Below are 20,352 nucleotides of genomic sequence, written 5' to 3'. Positions count from 1 at the left end.
ATGGAGTCAGTGCCTCATTGGCTGCAGCTCTGCTGGGTTTCTGCATCAGCCTCTGATGATCTTTGCAATTTAATTCCCCACAGGAAAAAAGTAACAGTTTAAAGTTCTCTTTTGGTGTTCAAATCATGCTTTCCCTTCTGATTCTTAAGCCTGGCTACACTTTAGGAGCACATACAAAGCAAACACACATCTGTAATAGCATCATGACGCGGCTATTTCAGCATGAATATTACTTGTGCAGCCTGGCTGGCTCCTCCACTCAGAGCAGTCTGGAGGTCCCAGTGACTCAGTAATGTGATTTTTGGCAGATTATTCTTTGGGCTGCAATGAGAAACAAGCTTAACAAGCAAACAGTCATGTCTGAGCTCCCATTTTACTGCAAACCTTACTTGAGGATATCAGCAGTGAGAGCGTTGCTTTAGAGGAGTCTGTTCCTGGGAGGAGGAATGTGGAGAAGGCACCTAGAGCCTGGTTATATCAGTAAGTGGAGAAAAAAGTACATATAAGAAAAGAAAGAGAAAAAAGTTGAGTCTTCAGCATTATAAGAAAGGAAGTTCAAAGGGATAAGAACCAGATTTTGAGACAGGAGAGAGATTATTTTCCTAACCCTGCCCCTAATTATCTGTGTGGACTGGCAATCCACTTACTTTTCCTGGTTTAAGTGTTGCCATCTATAAAATAGGGGTAAAATACCATCTCCCTGCAACTCTACCGTGTGTGTGTGTGTGTATGTGGTGAAAACAAGAGATCAAGCACACTAAAAATGTTGGACTAAGGAAATGCACTGTGTAGTTAAGGTGTAAACTGGTAGTAGTAATAGCAGCCACTTGTGCTCTTTTACATGCTTGTATTTATTTATTATTCAAATGAATATTTAGGTCCAGACATTGAAGAGGGTTTCGTGGAGCACCATCACTGATAAAGAAATGCAAGTACTTTTTCAGGTATAAGAGTATTTTCGTAGTTAAAAATATATATATTATGTAATTTTTAAACCATTGGATGGGATTTTATTTTACTACATAAAGGGAAGCATGAAGTCTTTTAGGCCCCTTCCCACATTTCCCAGTGCTTTACAAAGGCGTTCACGACACCCTGAGAGCAAGATATCATGTATCACTCTTTCTACCAACAGATGGAGAAAAGGAAGCATGAAAAGGAGAAGCAAGGTTACCGAGGGAGCAGGGGAGGGACTGGCTTCTGGTCTCTTGCTCCAAACCCTGCTCCACTTTGTCTCTCTCACAAACAGCTGTCAAACTTCCTCTCCAGGCAGAACACTGCAAATAGGACCTATGGTGTGCAAAGCATTTGTGTTTAAATGGGATAGACACCATCCTGGAGCAGAACCCAAGGGCCTGAACAGAAGTGGCGGAGAAAGAAGCAATTGTTACCACTGGTGGCAGAAACTCCCGTCTTGCAGTGATATACCAGAAACAGGGAAGTAATGAGTGGGAAGCTCAGTATCATTGGTCAACCCACCATAAACACATCAAGACATTTGCTTTATTTAAAAACCTATTTTTGACACTGTATTTAGAGATTTTCCTTCCTTAATGTCAGAACTATGCAGAGAAAGACACTGTAAAATAAAGTTAATAAAATAATTAAAATTTCATGCTAATGTTCATATGTTGTGATAATGCATATTATCATGTATAAGTTGACTAACTGCTTAGATTGAACATTTCTATTTAAAAATTAAAATTGTGACCCATTTTCCCTTTACATATTGTCTACTCAGATACATACTATACTCAGCCTGGCTCTGCCATTTGCCAGCTTTGGGACCTTAGGCAAAAGATCTCAGCCTCAACTTCCTCCTCTGTAAATGGGACAATCAGGCCTATCTCAGAGGTTTTTGCTATGACTAGTTGAATTTGTGTTTGTAAAAGTATTGAACACAACCCTGAATATATACAGAGTGCTTAGTAAATATTATTTCCTTCTTCCCCATCTTTGAATACATTCCTTATAATTGTTGGAAGTACTTCATATATGCTGCACACAATTTTAAGTAAGGTAGTTAAGAAATGTGTACTAACCCCTTCTAAAATATGAGAAAGCTCTGTCTCTGAGATGTTAAGTCATTCTCTCAGTCAAACAGCAATCTGGTGCAGAACTGGAAGCCTGGCACCGAGTCCTGTGATCTGCAGTTCTGTGATCTTCCCAGAAATTTCTGTCTGTTGCCACCATTGTCTCCACCTGAATCTAGTTTGCAGTTTGCCCCAAACCAATTCCAACTCCCAGAAGGCAGCTCCGGAGTGCATCCTCCTCACACCCGCTGCTCAGTAGCTCCAACATCGATCCTATCCTATTTCTCAGGAACTTCCCTCTACCTCCACTGGGGGCTGGATGTTCAGGGACTAATCTATGAGGCGTATGAGTCAAAACAAATTAGGAGGGAATGTTCTTTTAAAAAAGGTTGAATAAGATACCACCATATATATTATGTTGTTAAATATCTACCGCATGATAAAATCATCCCAAATGTCACCAGTCCCGGGGGGACTTATTAATAATTAAACATTTTTAGTTCACTTAGGAATGCAGATTCCATTTAACAAGAGAATGTACACTAAATATGTCCATTATATTGCAGCTTGCAACAGAATATGTTAGAGATCTCAGCTGGGTTTCTCCAGGACAGATGATAAAGTTAATGCAGGTATCAGTCTTCCCTAAAGGCATCATAAGAGCCATAAGTAGCATCTTGGATTGGTTTATAGGCTTTGTATTTATTAGGAGTGTTTATTAGGATGACTAATAATGGAAGAGAGACAACTTGGCAAGGGTTGGGGGAAAGCCAGGCGAAGCCCAAAGGAACTGGGATGATTTTGCAAAACAGAAAAGCAGAGATCCAGGCTCTGCAGTGGAGAGAATCATTTGCCCCAATGTTGATTATTAAAGTTTCTAAAGACTGGAATAAGCAAATGAGGCCTCTTTCTGTATGTGCCACCTAATAGGAGGCTATTTACATTTTTACCTAGCTTATTCCAAAAGATACGTGGCCCTGGTTTTACACACACACACACACGCACACACACACACTTCAAAGAAATGTCTTCTTTGCTTTTTTGTTTTTAAAGGTACCTGGTTCTCTTTTTCTTCTCTCTTTATTTCCTGGGCAAAGCCAGAACACTGAATATCTTGAAAGAAAGAGAAGCTAAAAAACAGGTTGCCAATCTTCTTTGTCTCTTTCAGAGATTTATTATTTTTCCTAGGCCCACTGAAGGTCACTTTTAAAGATGATTAAGGAGAGAAACAGAGAAAGGGAGAAAGGGAGTAATAGAGAGAGAACAGTGAGATCTGGCCCAGAGGGGTGGGGTGCAGGGTGGGTGAGAAGGGAATTAGTTAATCCAGCTTGTAGTCCTGAAATTCGCCTAACTAGCTTTGCAATGTGTGATCTTTTGGGCATGTTATTTAATCTCTCTCAGGCCCTTTTGCCTACCAATAGAAGTTTTCATGATCTAGAAATCCCTTCTGGCCTTCATGTACCAGAAATCTAGGTTTAAAGCAGGGAGATGGCTTCCTCTCAAAAGCGCCTGAAGAATTTTGCAACCTTTTAGTAGAAAATGACTATGGATACATTTTCCCACTTTGTTTCCTGAATGAACTATATGCATATCATGCCACTTCTTTCCTCCCTCACTTAGATCACCTGCCAAACTAATAAAAGAGCCCTACACTGAGTTGTGAGGGCCCCAACAAAGGAGAAGGGTCCTGTCCTGACTGGGAAGGTCAGTGACACAGGCTGTCACTGGGAAGCAGAAAGCAAGGCTGTTTGCTCAGTGCACTGCCACCAGCCTGAGTGCTGAAGGACTCAGTGAACATGAGAAGCAGCAGGATGAACATGGAGAGTGGACTTGGTTGGAGCCTCTTCAGCTTCATCCTGATGTTATTAGGGCTCAAGGTCCAGCTCGTACTGCCTCCAGGGGACTTCTGTTCTGAAAAAGTATGTGCACGTCTAAAGGAATCACTCCCTAGGCATTCTTGAAAACCAGTATTTTCTGTTGTTAGATATAGGGTCCAGGCAGGTGGACTGTTGAGTAAAGATTCCCACCCTACTCTCAGGAAAGAATCGTCATGGATGGAGAGGAATGTGAGAAGAAAAGAGAGGGCATGGAGAGCTATTTATCATGTAGCAAGCAGCCTTGGGACAAGCAGAGGAAGAGGGGCTGAGTTTCAAAGCAATTTGTGAACTTCGAGACTATAAAAATGGTGGCAAAAAGATGATTTAGTCAAATAGATTCATAAACTCAATTATCCTGGGTGGTTTTCTTATTCTGAAAGTCACTGCTGTATAACCAGCTTACCCCAAATGACAACAATGTGTATTATATTTCACCATTTATAGAGCAGGTGGTTGTTTTTCACTCTGCCTTTCACACATACTTACACCACCACCCTGATAGTTTGAGGAATTACTTTGCTCTGTCTCTTTAAAAAATCTAGAAAACTCTTTGGGTACTACCAAGGCTAATCAATCAGAATTACGCTTATAACCAAGTGGGATCCCATCACCTATCATCCATAGTTGCCTTAGGTAGGGACTGAGAGGTCATATCCAACAGGTCACGGCTTCACTCTGCAGCAGATTAAAAAATATGTGTACCTGTTGGCAGGAGCTATGTGTGTGTGTTTGGGCAGGGGAGGGAGGGGAGATGTAGTTACCTAGTTCAGCTGCTGTAATTTCTTACACGTTCAGCTCTTGGCAAAGAGAGCATCTTTGAAATTTCTAGGACTTTAAGCATAATCACAGATTTTCCAAGCTTGTAGAAGTAGAGTCCAACCAATTTATGGCACAGATGAATAATCTGTGGCCCAAAGAAGTTAGCCAGTTGAAGTGTATGTAGGTCATCCAGCTGGTTAGTCACAGATCCAGAGAAGGAATATGAGCCTCTAGGCTCCTTGCCACGTGCATTTTCTACCCAAGGTGGATTCTAGATCTGTTTTGCAGAATTTCCTTCCCATTTTGTACTCAGCTGGGGATAATAAATCATATTATGGGTTTATGTATCCAAAGTCCTTACCGGTCAAGCCTCCCCCAGCACTCTCCACTCTCACCCATATTGCTGCACAGCAGACACCTGTATAAGGGTACATTAGGAGCACTCTGTCCACATATTTTTTTCCCATCAAAGTCCTTATCTTTTGCCCCCAAATTAATTTTTCTTTGGACTCAATTTGATCTCTATTTAGTTATATTCATTTGTATACCAACATTTATATACACCAACTTTAAATTTTGGAGATGGCTGAGTGCAACCCATAAGCACCCAAAAAATAATCAAAGCTTGTGTAACATGTTCTCCCCTTAGTGATCATGTGATGAGTGGGACCTCTGAAGTTAGGTATCACATCTTCCCTTCTGAAGATGAGGTTAAGCAACTTGCCCAAGAGCTGGGGGTGGAGTGGTCCCCGTTGACGGGCTGACTTGTCTTCTTTCTGTTGTGTCACAATACGACCTGCCGAAACTGGGTTTACATCCTCTCTTCACTCCTGTCCAGCCCCTGGTCAATGACGTGAACTTAGACAGGGTATGAAGTGGACCGTATGAGGCCTGAACCACCCAGCCTGTGCTGTTCAGTACATTCTCCACAAGCCATATGTGGATATTTTAATTAAAATTAAACAAAATTAAAAGTTTAGTTCTTCAGTTGTACAGGCCACCTTTCATGTGCTCAGTAGCCACAACTGGCTACTGGCTACAATATTGGATGACTTATGGATCATTTTTCTAATCAACAAAACTTCTGTCAGACTGCTCTGCCAGATACCAGGCCATCAGGGCCTGATAATAATACCTACCCTGTACTGATCCCCAAGAACATACCAGATGGTGTTTTATACCTGTTATTCCACTAATCTTCATAAAACCCATGAGATATTGTTATTTGCATTTGGAAGAAAAAAAACTGATTTTATAAATTCTTAATAATTTGCCCTTCGTGTTCATTAGTAAATGGCAAAATATTAATGACAAACCATAATATGATCTCTAATGTCCTACAAGGAGCAGAAAGACTGATAATCTAGCTAACATTCATTGAGCACCTACTCTGTGCCAGGCACTGTTCTAACAGGTAACATACATAAAGTCACTGAACCCTCTATGAGGTATAGGTATGGTCAATATTCCCATATTATAGCTGAAGAAACGAATTTAGAGAAATTAAGAAACTCTCATAAGGTCACCCAGCTCATAAATGCTGGACTCAGGATTTGAATTCAGACAGTATGACTCTAGAACCTGGGTGCCAAACCACTACACCACACTGATAAATAATTGGTTGCTGCTTCTGTGTTGTATGAAAGGCAAGGACTCACCTGTGGTTTAGGATTCCAATCCTTGTTCCCAGGCCCGTAGCTCTTTCTAGATGGACTAGCTCATGGGACTGGCTATTGAATGCCTCTGCTGAGAAGGACTACCTTAATTTCTCCTTGCTGTTGAGCAGCAAGATCTCTTGTGCTCTCTGGTAATCTGACGCTGCTACAAGTCATCACAAAAGTCATACCTGAGTAAGCCTTGGAAGGAGTTCTTTGGCCTACTCCTTGGAGTTGTACCACCTCAGCTCATGCAGGGCAACTTTAAGAGCATCCTGGTGACATTCCTTCTGGACATTTGGTGGCCCCAGTGGAGATCCCTTCAGTCCTGGTGGGCTGACTGCATTCCAAGCATGTTGGTGAATTTCTCTTATCCTTTAATGTGAAGCAGGTCTAGCAGGCAATCCTCATGAGCTCAAGAAGTTGGCTGTGATATTTGTGACACTGGTCTGTAGATTTTTTTTTTGAGAGAGCATCTCTCATATTTATTGATCAAATGGTTCTTAACAACAATAAAATTCTGTATAGGGGACTCAATGCACAATTATTAATCAACCCCAAGCCTAATTCTCAACAATCTCCAATCTTCTGAAGCATAATGAACAAGTTCTTACATGGTGAACAAGTTCTTACATAGTGAATAAGTTCTTACATGGTGAACAGTGCAAGGGCAGTCATATCACAGAAACTTTCGGTTTTGATCATGCATCGTGAACTATAAACAGTCAAGTCAGATATGATTATTCGTTTGATTTTTAAACTTGATTTATATGTGAATCCCACATTTCTCCCTTATTATTATTATTATTATTATTATTATTATTATTATTATTATTATTTTAATAAAATGCTGAAGTGGTAGGTAGATGCAAGATAAAGGTAGAAAACATAGTTTAGTGCTGTAAGAGGGCAAATATAGATGATCAGGTCTGTACCTATAGACTAAGTATTAATCCAAGCTAGACAAGGGCAAGAAAACACCCACGGATGCAGAAGATCTCTCTCAAAACAAGGGGGGGGGGTGAGGTTCTAAGCCTCACCTCTGTTGATCCTCAATTTCTCACCTGATGGCCTCCCTGCGACTGTGCCTGTGTTAGGTTGCTCCTCCCTTGAGGAATCTTACCCGTCTCTGGCTAACCAGTCATCTTCTGGGGCCATACAGGGAAATGTAAAGTTGGTGAGAGAGAAGCAATATTGTTTGAAAAGGTTAGCTTTTTACTTCTTTGCAGATTTATGCCCTGTGGCTTCTATGCCCAGCATTTGTCTTGAGGTATCTTTACCACTTGGAGGAATTATGATACTCGGTAATTTTTGATATGAGGCACGAATTCTACTAAAGGGTTGTAATTAGGAAGGAGGAAGAAAAGCTATAGAAGTAGCAGGCGGAAGAAAACATGGGAAGATTGATTATTTCTTTGACATAACTTCTTGTAGAGTAACGTAAGTATAGGTTTTAACAAACTACTAATTAATTGCATACACACATTAACAGAATAGAAATACAGATACATAACAAAAACAGACCTACAATTACCAGCCATATCCAGTGAAACCAAGAAAACCAGTTAGGTACCCTAGGCATTTGTGAAAACTTATCAATAATATGATGGATATTGTCTAATTGAATTTGAATAGTTTGAGAAAAATCAGACAAATTAAAACAACACATTCCTGGGAACTGTTCACATCCCATATGTTCTTTTAACAGTAGATAGTTCTATAGTCACACGATTTTCTAGCACTGCAACTCGCACTTCTCCTAATTTTTGGTTGGGTTCTGACAGTATAGATCCAGTCAAATTTGTTGTTTTACTGTATGCACAGGCCAACTTAGATATCTCCTTCTTCATTCCAATGGCAAGTCCAGGAACCGGTGGGATGAATGCAGCTATAACTGCAACAGCACCAGGATCTTTGTTGAAGTTTTTTGATGATCATTTTCTGGAATGACTCTTCCAGAGGATGTTGATGTTGGAAGTTCTTCTTCATATCGTATCTTAATTCGTTTTCTGGGTAGCCAAATTAGGCTTTGATCCTCTGTATAAACACAAACAAACCCTTTGCCCACACTTTGATATGACCTTTATACCATTGTGAAGAACCTATTGGAGATGGCCACACAGGAACTGCTTTTTTTTTTTGAAAAGAAAGAAATATTATCAGAAAAATGTACTTCCATAGCTGATCGTCCGACACCCTTTAAAAGATCAAAATTAAGGATATGTAAAGCATGCATTAATTGTTCATTTGCAGTTCATTTTATCCTATCAGGGAGTAATCCCCACCTTTTTTTTGTTATCATTAATCTACAATTACATGAATAATATTATGTTCACTAGGCTCTCCCCTACACCAACTCCCCCCCCACAAACCCCATTACAGTCACTGTCCATCAGCATAGCAAAATGTTGTAGAATCACTACTTGTCTTCTCTGTGTTGCACAGCCCTCCCCTTTGCACCACCCCCCACATTATACATGCTAATCATAATAACCCCTTTCTTTTTCCCCACCCTTATCCCTCCATACCCTCCCATTCTCCCCAGTCTCTTTCTCTTTGGTAACTGTTAGTCCCTTCTTGGGTTCTGTTATTTTGCTGCTGTTTTGTTCCTTCAGTTTTTCCTTTGATCTTATACTCCACAGATGAGTGAAATCACTTGGTATTTATCTTTCTCCGCTTGGCTTATTTCACTGAGCATAATACCCTCTAGCTCTACCCATGTTGTTGAAAATGGTAGGATTTGTTTTCTTCTTGTGTCTGAATAACATTGTGTATATGTACCACATCTTCTTTATCCATTCATCTACTGATGGACACTTAGGTTGCTTCCATTTCCTGGCTATTGTAAATAGCGCTACGATAAACATATGGGTGCATATGTCTTTTTCAAACTAGAGTGCTACATTCTTAGGGTAAATTCCTAGAAGTGGAATTCCTGGGTCAAATGGTAAGTCTATTTTGAGCATTGTGAGGAACCTCCATACTGCTTTCCACAATGCTTGAACTAATTTACATTCCCACTTAGCAGTATAGGAGGGTTCCCCTTTTTCCACAACCTCACCAACATTTGTTGTTGTTTGTCTTTTGGATGGTAGCCATCCTTACTGGAGTGAGGTGATATCTCACTGTGGTTTTAATTTGCATTTCCCTGATAACTAGCGATGTGGAGCATCTTTTCATGTGTCTGTTGGCCATCAGAATTTCTTTTTTGGAGAACTGTTCAGTTCCTTTGCCCATTTTTTAATTGGATTATTTGCTTTTTGTTTGTTGAGGTGTGAGAGCTCTCTATATATTTTGGATGTCAAGCCTTTATCAGATCTCTCATTTACAAATATATTCTCCCATACTGTAGGGTACTTTTCTGGTCTATTGATGGTATCTTTTGCTGTACAGAAGATTTTCAGCTTGATGTAGTCCCACTTCTTCATTTTTTCTTTTGTTTTCCTTGCCTGGGGAGATATGTTCATGAAGAAGTTGCTAAAGTTTATGTCCAAGAGATTTTTTGCCTGTTTTTTTTTCTAAGAGTTTTATGGTTTCATGAGTTACTTTCAGGTCTTTGATCCATTTCGAATTTACTTTTGTGTATGGGGTTAGACATTGTTCCAGTTTCATTCTCTTACATGTAGCTGTCCAGTTTTGCCAGCACCATCTGTTGAAGAGACTGTCCTTTCTCCATTGTATGTTCATGGCTTCTTTATCGAATATTAATTGACCATGTATGTTTGGGTTGATGTCTGGAGTCTCTAATCTGTTCCACTGGTCTGTGGCTCTGTTCTTGTGCCAGTACCAAATCATCTTGATTACTATGGCTTTGTAGTAGAGCCTGAAGTTGGGGAGTGAGATCCCCCCAACTTTATTCTTCTTTCTCAGGATTGCTTTGGCTATTCGGGGTCTTTGGTGTATCCATATGAATTTTTGAACTATTTGTTCCAGTTCGTTGAAGAATGTTGCTGGTAATTTGATAGGGATTGCATCAAATCTGTAGATTGCTTTGGGCAGGATGGCCATTTTGACGATATTAATTCTTCTTAGCCAAGAGCATGGGATGAGTTTCCATTTATTAGTGTCCTCTTTAATTTCTCTTAAGAGTGTCTTATAGTTTTCAGGGTATAGGTCTTTCACTTCTTTGGTTAGGTTTATTCCTAGGTATTTTATTCTTTTTGATGCAATTGTGAATGGAATTGTTTTCCTGATTTCTCTTTCTGTTGGTTCATTGTTAGTGTATAGGAAAGCCACAGATTTCTGTGTGTTAATTTTGTATCCTGGAACTTTGCTGTATTCTGATATCAGTTCTAGTAGTTTTGGAGTGGAGTCTTTAGCATTTTTTATGTACAATATCATGTCATATGCAAATGGTGACAGTTTAACTTCTTTTTTACCAATCTGGATTCCTTGTATTTCTTTGTTTTGTCTAATTGCAATGGCTAAGGCCCCCAGTACTATGTTGAATAACAGTGGGGAGAATGGGCATCCCTGTCTTATTCCTGATCTTAGAGGAAAAGCTTTCAGCTTCTCGCTGTTCAGTATGATGTTCGCTGTGGGTTTATCATATATGGCCTATATTACGTTGAGATACTTGCCCTCTATACCCATTTTGCTGAGAGTTTTTATCATGCGTGGATGTTGAATTTTGTCAAATGCTTTTTCAGCATCTATGGAGATGATTATGTGGTTTTTGTCCTTCTTTTTGTTGATGTGGTGTATGACTTGATAGATTTTCAAATTTTGTACCATCCTTGCATCCCTGGGACGAATCCCAATTGGTTATTGTGTATGATCCTTTTGGTATATTTTTCAATTTAGTTTGCTAATATTTTGTTGAGTATTTTTGCATCTACATTCATCCGGGATATTGGTCTGCAATTTTCTTTTTTGGTGGGGTCTTTGCCTGGTTTTGGTATTAGGGTGATGTTGGCTTTATAGAATGATTTTGGGAGTATTCTCTACTCTTCTATTTTTTAGAAAACTTTAAAGAGAATGCTTATGTCTTCTCTGTATGTCTGATAAAATTCCAATGTAAATCCGTCTGGTCCGGGAGTTTTGTCCTTGGGTAGTTTTTTGATTACTGCTTTAATTACTTTGCTTGTAATTGGTCTGTTTAGATTTTGTGTTTCTTCCTTGGTCAGTCTTGGAAGGTTGTATTTTTCTAGGAAGTTGTCCATTTCTTCTAGGGTTTCCAGCTTGCTGGCATATAAGTTTTTATAGTAGTCTTTAATAATTCTTTGTATTTTTGTGGAGTCCGTCATGATTTTTCCATTATCGTTTCTGATTCTGTTGATTCTCTTTTTCTCTTAATAAGTTTGGCTAGAAGCTTATCTATTTTGTTATTTTCTCAAAGAACCAGCTCTTGGTTTCATTGATTTTTTTCTATTGTTTTATTCTTCTCAATTTTGTTTATTTCTTCTCGGATCTTTATTATGTCCCTCCTTCTGCTGATTTTAAGCCTCATTTTTCCTTCTCTTCCAATTTCAATAATTGTGACGTTAGACTATTCATTTGGGATTGTTCTTTTTTCTTTAAGTATGCCTGGATTACTATACACTTTCCTCTTAAGACTGCTTTCTGTGCATCCCAGAGAAGTTGGGGTTTTGTGTTGTTGTTGTCATTTGTTTCCATATATTCCTTGATCTCTATTTTAATTTGTTCGTTGATCCATTGATTATTTGGGAGCATGTTGTTAAGCCTCCATGTGTTTGTGAGCCTTTTTGCTTTCTTTGTACAATTTATTTCTAGTTTTATACCTTGTGGTCTGAAAAGTTGGTTGGTAGAATTTCAATCTTTTGGACGTTATTGAGGCTCTTTTTGTGACCTAGTATGTCGTCTATTCTGGACAATGTTCCATGTGCCCTTGAGAAGAATGTGTATCCTGTTGCTTTTGGATATAGAGTTCTATAGATGTCTATTAGATCCATCAGTTCTAGTGTGTTGTTCAGTGCCTCTGTGTCCTTATTTTCTGTCCAGTGGATCTATCCTTTAGGGTGACTGGCGTGTTGAAGTCTCCTAAAATGAATGCATTGCATTCTATTTCCCCCTTTAGTTCTGTTAGTATTTGTTTTACATATGCTGGTGCTCCTGTGTGGGTGCATAAATATTTAGAATGGTTATAGCCTCTTGTTGGACTGAGCCCTTTATCATTATATAGTGTCCTTCTTTATCTCTTTTTACTTTCTTTGTTTTGAAGTCTATTTTCTCTGATACTAGTATTGCAACCCCTGATTTCTTCTCTCTGTTGTTTGCATGAAATATGTTTTTCCATCCCTTGACTTTTAGTTTGTGCATGTCTTTGGGTTTGAGGTGAGTTTCTTGTAAGCAGCATATAGATGGGTCTTGCTTTTTTTATCCATTCTATTACTCTGTGTCTTTTGATTGGTGCATTCAGTCCATTTACATTTAGGGTGACTGTTGAAAGATATGTACTTATTGCCATTGCAGGCTTTTTAGAATCATGGTTACCAAAGGTTCAAGGGTAGCTTCTTTAGTATCTTACTGCCTAACTTAGCTCGCTTTATTGAGCTGTTATATTCACTGTCTGGAGATTCTTTTCTTCTCTCCCCTCTTATTCTTCTCCTCCATTCTTTATATGTTGTTTGTTTTATTCTGTGCTCTTTCGTGTTTCCTTTAACTGCTTTTAGTGGGTAGTTGATTTTATTTTTTGCCTTTAGTTAGTGTTTGGTTGGTCTGCTTTCTTTGCTGTGATTTTATTTTCTCTGGTGACATCTGTTTAGTCTTAGGAGTGCTCCCATCTAAAATAGTCCCTCTAGAATACCCTGTAGAGGTGGTTTGTGGGAGTCAAATTCCCTCAACTTTTGCTTGTCTCGGAATTGTTTAATCCCTCCTTGATATTTAAATGATAATCGTTCTGGATACAGTATTCTTGGTTCAAGGCCCTTCTGTTTCATTGCATTAAATATATCATACCATTCTCTTCTGGCCTGTAAGGTTTCTGTTGAGAAGTCTGATGATAGCCTGATGGGTTTTCCTTTATAGGTGACCTTTTTCTTCTCTCTAGCTGCCTTTAAAACTCTGTCCTTGTCCTTGATCTTTGCCATTTTAATTATTATGTGTCTTGGTGTTGTCCTCCTTGGGTCCTTTCTGTTGGGAGTTCTGTGTACTTCTGTGGTCTGATCGATTATTTCCTCCCCCAGTTTGGGGAAGTTTTCAGCATATTTCTTTAAAGACACTTTCTATCCCTTTTTCTCTCTCTTCTTCTTCTGGTACCCCTATAATGCAGATATTATTCCTTTTGGATTGGTCACACAGTTCTCTTAATATTGTTTCATTCCTGGAGATCCTTTTCTCTCTCTCTGTGTCAGCTTCTATGCGTTCCTGTTCTCTGGTTTCTATTCCATCAAAGGCCGCTTGCATCTTATCCATTTTGCTTATAAATCCTTCCAGAGTTTGTTTCACTTCTGTAACACCCCTCCCACCCAGACACCTGTAATCTCCCTCCAGACCTCATCCTTTATCTCTTGTATATTTCTCTGCATCTCCGTCAGCATGTTTATGATTTTTATTTTGAATTCTTTTTCAGGAAGACTGGTTAGGTCGTCTCCTTCTCATGTGTCTCTGTGATCTTTGTCTGCCTCAAATTCTGCCTTTTCATGGCAATAGTGATAGTTTGCGGAGCTGGCACGAGTGACGGCTGGGAGAACGTCCCTTCTTGTTGGTTTATGGCCTTCCTCTCCTGGGAGAACAGCGACCTCTAGTGGCTTGTGCTGGGCACCTGCATGCAGACGGGGCTTCTGATCTTGCCCAGCTGCTATGGAGTTTATCTCCGCTGTTGCTGTGCATGTGGCCTGCCTCAGGCCGCTGCTCTGATGTGGCAGAGCCACATCAGAGGGGAAATGGCTGTGAGGCTGTTTACCTCCATGAGGGGCCTCTGAGCTTCCCTGCTATCCAGGGGTTCAGGGTGCCTGGAGTTCCCTGCTGCTGGGCTAAGTGACCCGGGATGCTTCCGTCTGGCTGTGGGGTCCCTGTCCCTTTAAGACTTCCAAAAAGCACTCGCTTTTCTTTGTCCCTGGGGTGCTGGCTGCAGGGATCTGCTCACAGTTCTTACTGTCCTGTTTCCCTAGTTTTCAGCACCCCACGCATGCACTGTGTCTGCGCTCCAGTGTGGATGGCTAGGGCTGGGTGTTTAGCAGTCCTGGACTCCCTCTCCCTCCCTGCTCCAACTCCTCTCCTCTCACTGGGAGCTGGGGTGAGGGGCGCTCTGGTCCTCCCGGGCCACGGCTTGTATCTTACCCCGTTCGCGAGGCGCTGGGTTCTTGCAGGTGTGGATGTAGTCTGGCTGTTGTCCTGTGTCTTCTGGTCTCTCTTTTAGGAGTTGTCTTTGTTGTATTTTCAAAAATATATGTGGTTTTGGGAAGAGATTTCCTCTGCTCTACTCATGCCGCCATCTTGGTTCCGCCCTCTGGTCTGTAGATTTTTATTTATTCTAGTCTAGAACCACATAGGCACCATATTCTACTAGCCATCCTCATCAAAATTCCCGATATTTTTTCTAAATTTTTCTATTGCTTTGATACTTCTAGAGTAGTATTGCTTTCCAGGAAGCAAAATTCAATGGAGGTTTTTTTCTTGTATTTCAGTGGTGAAATTCTTTTGACTGCCAATAGGATTTTCATTGCAAGGGTTAGGTTTTAATCTTGGTCAACATTTTTACTTTCCATACTCTTAGCAGTACAGGCATACCTTGGAGGTATTTGGGGTTTAGTTCCAGACCATCAAAATAAAGCAAATATCACAATAAAATGAGTCAAATGAGTTTTTGGTTTCCTAGTGCATACAAAAGTTATGTTTATATTATACTATAGTCTATTAAGTGTGCAATAGCATTATGCCCCCCAAAATGTACATACCTTAATTGAAAAACACTTTACTGCTAAAAAATGCCAACCATCATCTGAGCTTCCAGCAAGTTATCATCTTTTTGCTGGTGGAGGGTGCAAGACCTCAGTGTTGATGGCTGTTGGCTGATTTGGGTGGTGGTTGCCGAAGGCTGGTTGTGGCAAGTTCTTAAATAAGACAACAAGGAAGTTTGCCACATTGGTTGATTTTTTTCTTTCACAGGTGATTTCTCATAGCATTCGATGCTGTTTTTTACCCATAGTAGAACTTCTTTCAAAACTGGAGTCAGTCCTTTCAAAGAGTGCCACTGTTTTATCAACCAAGTGTATGTAATATTCTAAATCCTTCTGTTGTCATTTCACAGTCTTCATAGCATCTTCAGCAGAACTAAATCCCATCTCAAGAAACCACTTCCTTTGCTCATCCATAAATAAGAAGCAACTCCTCATCCATTAAAGTTTTATCCTGAGATTGTAGCAATTCAGTCACATCTTCAGGCTCCATTTTAAATTCTAGTTTTCTATTTCTACCTATCTGCAGTTACTCCCTCCACTGAAGTCATGAACCACTCAAAGTCATCCATACGGAATTGAATCTTCTTCCAAGTTCCTGTTAATGTTGATATTTGACCTCTTCCCATGATTCATGAATGTTCTTAATGGCATCTAGAATGGTGAGTGCCTTCCAAGGTTTTCAATATGCATTGCCCAGCTCCATCACAGTAATCACTGTCTATGGCAACTATGGCCTTATTAAATGAATTTCTTAAATAATGAAACCAGAAAGTTGAAATTACTTCCTGATCCATAGGCTGCAGAATGGATGCTGTATTAACAGGCATGAAAGCAACATAAATCTTGTTTTTTCTCTCCATCAGAGCTCTTGCGTGACCAGTTGCACTGTCAGTGAGCAGTAATATTTTGAAGGAAATCTTTTTTTCTGAGCAGTTGGTCTCAACAGCAGGCTTAAAACATTCAGTAAACCATACTGTAAACAGATGTGCTGCCATCAAGGCTTTGTAGTTCCATTTATAAAGCATAGGCAGAATAAATTTAGCATAATTTTAAGGGCCCTAGGATATCTGGAATGATAAGTGAACATTGGCTTCAAGGTAAAGTCACAAGCTGCTTTAGCCCCTAACAAGAGTCAGCCTGTCCTTTGAAGCTTTGAAGCCAGGTACTGTCTTCTCTCTAGCTATTAAAGTCTTAGATGGCATCTTCTTCCAATACAAGGCTAGCTCATTGACTTTGCGAATCTGTTGTTTAGTATATCCTTAATTATCTTAGTGAGATATTCTGGGTACTTTGCTACAGTTTCTACTTCAGCGCTTGCTGCTTCATCTGACACTTCTCTACAATAGAAATACCTTTCCTTATACTTCACGAACCAACCTCTGCTGGCTTCAGACTTTTCTTCTGCCACTTCCTCACCTCTCTCAGCCTCCATAGAATCAAAGAGCATCAGGATCTCGCTCTGGCTTAGACTTTGGCTTGAGGGAACGTTGCAGATGGTTTGATCTTCTATCCAGACCAAATATTTTGTCCACATCAGCAGTTAAGGTTATTCCACTTTCTTGTTATTTGTGTGTACACTGAAGCAGAACCTCTAATTTCCTTCAAGAGCTCTTCCTGTGCACTCACAACATGGCTGTTTGTCACAAGAGGCCCAGCTTTTAGCCTCTTGCTATTTGGACATGCCCTCCTCACTGAGCTTAATAATTTCTAGCATTTGATTTAAAATGATGTATGACTCTTCCTTTCACTTGAACACTGAGAGAGCATTACAGGGTTATAAGGTGGCCTGATGTCACTATTGTTGTGTCTCAGGGAACAGGGAGGCCAAAGGACAGGGGAAGGGAAGGGGGAACAGCTGCTCAGTGGAACAGTTAGAATACACAAAATACCAATGGATGAAGCTCACCATCTCATGTGGGTGCATTTTGTGGAACCCTCAAACAATTATAATAAATTATTTAAAAGATTATTGATCACAGATCACCATAACAAATAGAATAATGAAAAAGTTTGAAATATTGTGAGAATTACCAAAATGTGATGCCGAGATGTGAGGTGAGCAAACGCTGTTAGAAAAATGGTGCTGACAGACTTGCTCAACAGAGTGCCACAAACCTTCAATTTGTGCAAAACACACTACTGTGAAGCCCAGTAAAATGAAGCTCAATAAAACAAGGTATGCTTGTATTATAACTCTGCAAGACAGTCCAAAATTCTCTAGAGACTGTTTCGCGTAAGGTGGCTTAGCAGTCCCCATGTAACAGTTCATAAATGGCTTTAAGAGAGAACAGCCTGTGGGTTGTGAATTTGGAAGTACCTCCCTAAGACCTTGAAGCTTAGGTTTCTTGATGTACTCTGAACACATAAATACTCAAACCAGTCTCAAACTATCAGTGGTGTGGATTGGCTGTGGGGAATATCTTCAAATGACTGGCAGAATCTTCATGGAATCCACTGTGCTTCTTTAGCTAGGTCAGTAATAGGCCATATGTAAAGCAACTCACATTATCAAAGACTTTTGTAAAATCCGTGGATACAGTGAACATACGTGATATACCACAGATTCTACAGGAAAGCCACTCCCACCTTACCACTGTAGCCCAAATATATCATTATTTTTCAAAGGTACAACTAACCATATTTTGCAATCATTGGTTTACTGAAATACTGATGTGAATTTTGCTCCAACAGAAAAGTGTGGCAAGTTTGTGAGAGCTGTACTATCATTTTCACATTTTTTTCTTCTTAAAAAGGGTGATGAACATGAAATCCTGCTGTGTGTCCCTGGCACTCCAGATTATAAGGAACAGTAAATACAGGTATCTAAGTAGCTTCTTCTACTTCAACTTGAAAATTTCCTCATGTGCAGGCTCATGGCTGTAATTCATGATTCCAATTCCAGCTTCCTAGTTGGAACAAATTCATATTTTTAACCTAAACTGGCATGGATACTTCAAGAGGTAGCACATTTCCTCTCATGAATGGACTCAAGCACAAGGTGCTTAGCTATTTAGAGGGAGTGTTGTGAAGGGGATTTAAGAACTGGTTGGGCGGCCAGACTAAATTACCCAATCAAACCCTGACAGGCCGCGATGTAGCATGTTCTCTAGTCTAGTCTGCAAAGTTCTGTGTCTTTAAACACACCACAGTTTTATCTTCATAGGGTCTTTGCCCACACTGTTTTCTTCTTGAAATATGAACACGTGGCTTGAGTTGACTTCTTTTATTGTTCAGCAGTTGATTTAAATATTTTCTTCTTTGAGAGGCCACTGCTAATCCCTCTGTCTATGTGGGTACACTATGTTATTCTCTATCTCTGAATCTATTTCATTTTTTCCCCCAGAATGCATGCAGTTGTGGGTGTACCTATATTTATTCTTGGGTTGGTTTCTATAGACTGTAAGGAGGAATCCATATGTTTTATTCATTAATGTATAAGTGTGCTTAGCACATAATAGTCTTTAAAATAATTGTCAAAAGTCTAACTGACTGAATTAATATTAAAGCCAGGTTAAAGTCATTTATAGAATCTGAACTGCAGATTTTTCAAACTGGAAGACATGTAGCCTTTGTTTTTAGGTTACACATTGGGACTTGTATACTGTACCATCAGAAATCCTAGCAAAAGAAAAAAAAAGCTTTTTGTTTTGTTTTCTTTAAACAACATCCAGGGCTTGGATATATACTTATAGTCTATAAGTTCCTTTCCAAATTTTTTGAAACAGCCTTATCACCCCTCAGACTCTATGTACCTCCAGCCTGTCTAACTAGAGTGGTGGACCCTTAAGGTCTTTCCTCTGGTCCTGTGGGCACTGGACAATGACCCTGTGTCTGGTCGTTGGTCACCACAGTGAACTCTCCAGGTGGGGGCTGGTCACAGGGAAATGGTAGGACCGCATTAGAAGACAGCAATGACCAGATGCATCAGGAACAAAGGAGGAGGAGAGCAGGGTCCTGAAAATAGAAATAACATAAAAAAATAGCCGATGAGTTGATAATACCTTGAGGCCTTTGTTCAGGAACACTGACACTATAAAGGGAAAAATGACAGTATACTCTTCTGTGAAGCATGGGTCGTTTTTTCTTCAAGAGTTCTTTCCAAAGAAGGCCTTGTGGGTTGTGGCTAACTCTGTTTTCCATTTTTATCTAGATTTGTTCTTTAATGCAAATGTTATTCTTTTTCCAAGGATTGCTGTATCATCACATTAACAATAAGATAAACAAACTTGACAAAAATTCACTAAAAACAATAAGCGCGGTAATTGCATATTCTTGTCCTAGGTATTCTCTTTCTGTTCTCAATTAAATAGCAGCTCCCACAGTTGTGTGTACTGTATCATTTGTTCACCTTAAACAAATACTTTTGAATCTAAAAATATAGCAGAAATAAAACTTTCTGAAAAAAATTAAAAACTGAAATTTAGAATCACATAAAAAATAAGAAATGGATTTCTAGGGGATCAGGATGGTTTTCAAGAGGTTGAGGTTCCCTAGAAGCCAACTCTGTTACGACCCCGCCCTAAATCTAGGGGTTCTAAGGCTTTATACAAAACAGTTAGCTGCAGACCTCTAGCTTACGGTATAGATGCCCAGTCAGATGTTTCAGATTTGCTTAGACTTAATAAAATCATCAGTTAATTGCACTCACTGGAAGATATTTCATGAAACAACAGGATTTTAAGTAGCATTTGGTCAACTCAAGACTATTACCTAGTAAATCATTTTAATTTACTCTGCTTGAACTAAACCCATGATTCCTAACTGTGACTAAGTGGAAAAGCACGAGATCCCCTACTAGAGAGTTGGTGCACAAGAGCGAGACTGCCGCTTCTATGGGGCTTGGGATCAGCCACACACACATCTCCCTGTACAGATGACCGATGGAAACGACCAGGGAAACTTCCAGGAGTGCAAAGTGACCTGGTAACTGCACCTTCCAGCCCTGGCCCATGGAGCAGCAGGTTCTACACCCCTCAGAACATGGCAACCCATCTCCTCCCACCCGACCTCCAGGCTTCTCAGCAGCAGGCTTCTAACATGAAGGGTGAAAGATCTGATGCAACCTCCTTTTCTTTGCTCATACCACCTCCACGACAGGCTCAAAGCAACACATCAGAACAGACATGCTCATAATAAGACCAAAAAGCAGTGGCAGTGCTGGCAGTTT

The 20,352-nt window shown here is 39.9% G+C and overlaps 1 long non-coding RNA gene across 2 annotated transcripts in view; it reads left to right on the top strand.

Annotated features, from left to right (window-relative positions):
• LOC118968420 (uncharacterized) overlaps positions 1–1,586 on the top strand; it is an 81,407-nt gene extending 79,821 nt beyond the window's left edge. The window contains exons 3-4 of one of the 2 annotated variants that reach the window (XR_005056077.1): positions 879–944; positions 1,136–1,586. This is a non-coding gene — a long non-coding RNA (uncharacterized lncRNA). The remainder of the gene's footprint in view (positions 1–878; positions 945–1,135) is intronic. The other variant, XR_005056078.1, reaches the window with a different exon arrangement.
• Positions 1,587–20,352: the final 18,766 nt, after the last annotated feature.

The sequence above is a fragment of the Manis javanica genome, chromosome 5 (genome assembly GCF_040802235.1).
Source record: "Manis javanica isolate MJ-LG chromosome 5, MJ_LKY, whole genome shotgun sequence".
Lineage (NCBI taxonomy): Eukaryota > Metazoa > Chordata > Mammalia > Pholidota > Manidae > Manis > Manis javanica.
This window is presented reverse-complemented; position numbering and strand designations above follow the sequence as displayed.